Here is a 6,228-nt window from a genome sequence, read left to right as displayed (position 1 = left end):
GATGGTCTTGATCTCCTGACCTCATGATCCGCCCGCCTTGGCCTCCCAAAGTGCTGGGATTACAGACATGAGCCACCGTGCCTGGACTTTTATTCCTTCTTTAACAAAAAAGGTCTTAGAGGCTGGGTGCAGTAGCTCATGCCTGTAATCTCAGCATTTTGGGAGGCCAAGGTGGGCGGATTACTTGAGGTCAGGAGTTTGAGACCAGCCTGGCCAACATGGTGAAACCCCATCTCCTACCAAAAATAACAAAAATTAGCCGGTCATGGTGGCACACACCTGTAAACCCAGCTATTCGGGAGGCTGAGGCAGGAGAATTGCTTGAGCCCGGGAGGCAGAGCTTGCAGTGGGCCGAGATGGCGCCACTGCACTCCAGCCTGGACAACAGAACGAGACTCTGTCTCCAAAAAAAAAAGATCTGGCTCTCCATACTGTCTTGCAACTTATTTTTTGCACTTATCAGATATTGGTTGTCCTTCCGCGTCAGGGCCTGTGTCTCATTCTTCTTAAAACTGTGTGGCTGGGCTGTCCTGGATTATGTGAGGAGAAGTCTCCTCTGGATTGAGAGGCTTTGGCTCAAGTTAAAGGCTTTTCTTTCTAGCCAGATGGGCTTGAGAATGATTCTGCAGGAAGTGTGTGGCCTGCAGCCGGTGCTGGAATCTTTTTTTTTTTTTTTGATGCGGAGTCTCGCTCGGTCGCCCAGGCTGGAGTGCAGGGAGTACAGTGGCTCGATCCCGGCTCACTGCAAGCTCTGCCTCCCGGGTTCACACCATTCTCCTGCCTCAGCCTCCCGAGTAGCTGGGACCACAGGCGCCTGCCACCACGCCCGGCTAATTTTTTGTATTTTTAGTAGAGACGGGGTTTCACCGTGTTAGCCAGGCTGGTCTCGAACTCCTGACCTCTGGTGATCCACCCACCTCGGCCTCCCAAAGTGCTGGGATGACAGGCCTGTGCCACCACGCCCGGCCTGGAGTCTTGGTTGTAGGGTTACTTACTACAGGAGTCAATTTCACATAGGTTTCTCTCCCTTTTCTTCCCCATAAGTCCTGGGTTTTTTCTCTTAGGTCTTTTGGTTTTAATGCAGAGCTTATATTTAGCTTATTAGTTTTAAAAGTGTGTTAAAATAATGCACATATTTTTATCATTGCTCTGTTTAATGTCATATTTCATTGACCGTAGGTCCTACAGGAAAGGAGGAAGTTGTTACTGACTTCCTGTGTGGGGCTGGGGCCAGGGTCAGGGTCTCCCCCTGGGTACTGAGTCATTCTCTGGGGTGGAGTGTCCTGGGCACTGCAGGGTGCTGAGCAGTATCCCTGGCCTCCACCCACTCCATGCCGGGAGCTCCCCCAAAACCTGACAATCACAGATGTCCCCAGACATCGCCCAGCGTTGAGGGGCAGAATCGTCACTGTTTTCAGCCTGTGGGGGCAGGGGGCAGGGTGGTCCGGCCCTGACTCCGCCCCCCAACACCCTCTGGGCCATGAGGCAAATGGGAGAAAAAAGGAAATGGTCGGGGGTGGGAACCACTCAAAGCATGGACAGTTCCCGCAGGGGACAAAGGGATGGGCTGAGCTGGGACACCTGGGCGGGTGTCGCACCTGAAGTGCCCTGGAGAATCGAGACAGCCTGAGTCACCAGGCCAGCTCTGCTGGGCTGCAGATGCTGGTTTCAGAAGCGCTCGGCAGCTGAGGATCTCTGAGGATGCGGACTTGGCTGGGCTAAGATGGGTCGGGTGTCAGGGTCCCCAGAATCCCCTCAGAATCCCCAAGTGGAGTCCCTTGTAGACATCAGAGGGGAAGCTGCCAATCTACCTGAGGTCTTGCCCCAGGGCAGTTTTGCCCCCAGGGAACTTGGAAATGGGGGTGGGGGGACCGTTTGTGTTTGTCACAACTAGAGGAGGGGGTGCCCCCGGTATGGAGTGGATGGAGGCCAGGAACACTGCTCAGCACCTGCAGTGCCCAGGACAAACCCACCACAGAGAAGGGTCCAGCCCTGAATGCCAAGTGAGGGACTGCATTAGTTATTTGGAAAAAGAAAATCAAGTCTGCTCGCTCCTCACACCAGACACCAGAATAAACTCCCCATATGGCAGACAGTATAAACCAGGGGACCCCAGCTCCTGGGATTCTCCTCCTCTCCCCCTCATCATTCAGGGTATGGATTTCAATGTGTGTAGCCTCCTGGGACCTCAGCAGAGCAGAGGATCATGGGCTGCAGAGTCTCTTGGGGGTCCGTGGAATCCCCTAACCCAAGGGGTGTCCATGGAGGGTGATTCTGCCCCCAAGGGACACTGGGCCAAGTCTGGGACATTTGTGTTTTTTTCATGACTGGGGGTGCCCCTGGCATGGAGTGGGTGGAGGCCAGGGACGCTGCTCAGCACCCTGCGGTGCCCAGGATGGCCCCTCCCCAGCAAGTGACCCACGCTGACGTCCACAGTGCAGAGATGCTGCCCTAGTGGCAGACACACCAGATTCAGAATTGAAGGATCTGAGTTCAAGCCCAGACTCGTACCTTTCACCTCGCACCCTCCGGCGAGGCAGCTGGCCTCAGCTTCTGGACGTGCAGCGTGGGCGAGCCCCTCCTGCCAGCCAGGGAATGATGAGTTCACAAGAGCAGGTCCTCCAGGCCCCAGCAGATGCCAGGCCTGTTTACTAATGATAGCAGAGGTCCATGATCACTTAGCGGGAATGAGAGCGTCCACTTTCAACCCGCCCTGCCAGCCTCTCAGGGCTGCGGCCTGAACCCCTGCAGGGTTAGTTTATGAGTGCGTAGGGAAGTGCTCCCCGGAAAGCAGGAGAAACACAGGTGGTCACATACATGTTTGCACCTCTGATAACCCACAGTCACTGTGTACTAACTAGTGATGCGGTTGGCAATTTGTAAAAATTACTCATTAAAGAAGGAGACAAGGGCCGGGCGTGGTGGCTCAAGCCTGTAATCCCAGCACTTTGGGAGGCCGAGATGGGTGGATCACGAGGTCAGGAGAGTGAGACCATCCTGGCTAACCTGGTGAAACCCTGTCCCTACTAAAAAATACAAAAAACTAGCCGGGCGAGGTGGCGGGCACCTGTAGTCCCAGCTACTTGGGAGGCTGAGGCAGGAGAATGGCGTAAACCCGGGAGGCGGAGCTTGCAGTGAGCTGAGATATGGCCACTGCACTCCAGCCTGGGCGACAGAGCGAGACTCCGTCTCAAAAATTAAAAATAAAAAAAAATAAATAGAGAGGGAGACAGCCAGGCTCAGTGGCTCACATCTATAATCCCAGCACTTTGGGAGGCCAAGATGGGAGAACCACTTGAGGTCAGGAATTTAAGACCAGCCTGCACAACATAGTAAGACCCCCGTCTCTACAAAAAATACAGAAATTGCCGGGCGCGGTGGCTCACGCCTGTAATCCCAGCACTTTGGGAGGCCGAGGTGGACGGATCATGAAGTCAGGAGTTCAAGACCAGCCTGGCCAATACGGTGAAACCCCGTCTCTACTAAAAATACAAAAAAAGATTAGCTGGGTGTGGTGGTGCGCGCCTGTAGTCCCAGCTTACTCAGGAGGCTGAGGCAGAAGAATCCTTGAACCCGGGAGGCAGAGGATGCAGTGAGCCAAGATCATGCCACTGCATTCCAGCCTGGGCAACAAAGCGAGACTCCATCTCAAAACAGAAAAAAAAAATACAAAAATTAGCCAGGCGCACACCAGTAGTCCCAGCTACTCAGGAGACTGAGGTGGGAGGATCGCTTGAGCCCCGGAGGTTGAGGCTAGAGTTGGCTATGATTGTGCCACTGCACTCCAGCCTGGGTGACAGAACAAGACTTTGTCTCAAAAAATAAATAAATAAAGCAAACAAGACCAGTTGGGTCCCTGGCTCTGCCACTCGCAGCACAAGCTTTTTCCCCCTCGGCACTGTGGACATTCAAGGCGGATTGTTCTCTGGGGTGGGGTGTCCTGGGCACTACAGGGCACTGGGCAGCATCCCTGGCCACCACCCACTCTATGCCAGGAGCATCCCCCAGTTATGACAACCACAAATGACCCCAGACATCACCCAGTATCCCCCGGGGTGCAGAATCGCCCCCCAGGTGAGACCCCCACCGCGGCTGAGTGTGGCTGAGAGCCCTTCACAGTGGCCATGAGGAGGCGAGACCGGGGTGGGCCCCTGGCTCCCACTGGGCAGGCTCAGCATGGCTCCTGCCTCCCAGTTCAGACTGAAGCCATCCAGGAGGCCAAGAAGGCGGTGCCACGTCGGTGGTGCCCAGTCAAGCCCAGACCCTGTGGCCCCGGCAGTAAAAGTTCCGTGGAAGGAGTGTGGCCTGGGTTTGGACGGGAGCTTGGGGCGTTCCTCCGTGTGGCTTCCTCTTTCTGACGCTTGGGCTCTTATTTCTTGAAACCTTGGGCTGGGTCCTCTGAAGTAGGCACCACAGGTGTCCGTGATGTCTCATCACTGTAACTGTCCCCTAGGTGACATGATCTTTGCTTTGTTTTGAGACAGGGTCTCACTGTGTCCCCCAGGCTGCAGTGCAGTGGTACAATCATGGCTCACTGCAGCCTCGACCTCCTGGGCTCAGGCGATCCTCCCACCTCAGCCTCCCTAGTAGCTGGGACTCTACAGGCACATCCACCATGTCTGGCTAATTTCGAAATATTTTTTGCAGCAACGGGGTCTCATTATGTTGCCCAGGCTGGTCTTGAGCTCCTGGCCTCAAGCAGTCCTCCTGTCTTGGCCTCCCAAAGTGCTGCGATTACAGGCGTGAGCCATTGCACCTGGACAGGATTTCTTTTAGGGGTGATGGAAGTGTTCTGGAATTAGATAAAGGTAGTGGTTGCGCAACTCCAAACATGCCAGGAGTCACGTAACTGTACTCCTGAACTGTAACTGAAAAGGTTAAAATGTGTGGTATGTGAGTCAAACGTCAATCTAAAAACAGAAGAAAAGATGTTCAGGAGAATTCGGACAGTATGCTAACCCCTTGATAACACCTGGCCCAGAGTGGCCTGGACAGGCCTTGCTTCCTGCCTGCCTGCTTTCCCACAAGAAAAGTCAGAGGTGCAGTAGGTACAGCAGCTCACACCTGTAATCCCTGCATTTTGGGAAGCTGAGGTGGGAGGATCGCTTGACTCCAGAAGCTTGAGACCAGCCTGGGCAAAATAGCAAGACCCCATCTCTACAAAAATACAAAAATTATTCAGGTGTGGTGTTGTGTGCCTGTGGTCCCACCTACTTGAGAGGCTGAGGTGGGAGGATCACTTGAGCCTGGGAGGTTAAGGCTGCAGTGAGCTACAGTTGTGCTACTGCACTCCAGCCTGGGCAACACAGCAAGACCCTGTCTCTAAAACACACAAATGTAAACCAGACAGAAACACAAAACAGTGGCAGGATGCACGCCTGGGTGATCAGGGAATACGCGGCCACCCTCCAGCAGGAGTGAGGCTGGCCTTCCAGCACCAGGAGCAGTTGCAACGTTTAAAAGTAAACATTCAGGCCAGGTACACTGGCTTACGCCTATAATCCCAGCACTTTGAGAGGCTGAGGCTAGAGGATCACTGGAGGTCAGGAGTTTGAGACCAGCGTGCTCAACATGGTGAAACCCCATCTCTACTAAAAATACAAAAATTAGCTGGAAATCGTTTGAACTGTGGAGCTGGAGGTTGCAGTGAGCCAAGATTGTGCCACTGCACTCCAGCCTGGGCTACAGAGCAAGACTCCATCTCAAAAATAAAAGTGGCTGGGTGCGGTGGTTCACGCATGTAATCCCAGCACTTCGGGAGGCCGAGGCGGGTGGATCACCTGAGGTGAGGAGTTCGAGACCAGCCTGGCCAACATGGTGAAACCCAGTTTCTATTAAAAATACAAAAATTAGCCAGGTGTGGTGGCGCGCACCTGTAATCCCAGCTACTCGGGAGGCTGACACATGATAATTGCTTGAACCCGGGAGGCGGAGCTTGCGGTGAGCCGAGATCGTGCTGCTGCACTCCAGCCTGGGCAACAAGAGTGACACTTCGCCTCAAAAAAAATAAAAAAGTAAATAAAAATAAACACTCAAGAGCCCCAGCGTGGTGGCTCACGCCTGTAATCTCAACACTTCAGAAGTCCAAGGCGGGGGGGATCACTTGAGGTCAGGAGTTCAAGTCCAGCCTGGTGGCCGGGCACAGTGGCTCACGCCTGTAATCCCAGCACTTTGGGAGGCCGAGGCAGGCGGATCACGAGGTCAGGAGATCGAGACCATCCTGGCTAA

At 54.1% G+C, this 6,228-nt stretch overlaps 1 protein-coding gene across 1 annotated transcript in view; it reads left to right on the top strand.

Annotated features, from left to right (window-relative positions):
- The window catches only part of MOB3A (MOB kinase activator 3A), a 25,246-nt gene that overhangs the window by 5,475 nt on the left and 13,543 nt on the right, over nucleotides 1-6,228 (top strand). The gene's annotated exons all lie outside the window — the stretch shown is intronic.

This window comes from Colobus angolensis, unplaced genomic scaffold (genome assembly GCF_000951035.1).
Source record: "Colobus angolensis palliatus isolate OR3802 unplaced genomic scaffold, Cang.pa_1.0 Scaffold64, whole genome shotgun sequence".
Lineage (NCBI taxonomy): Eukaryota > Metazoa > Chordata > Mammalia > Primates > Cercopithecidae > Colobus > Colobus angolensis.
The sequence above is the reverse complement of the archived record's forward strand: the minus strand, read 5'-3'. Positions and strand labels throughout refer to the sequence as shown.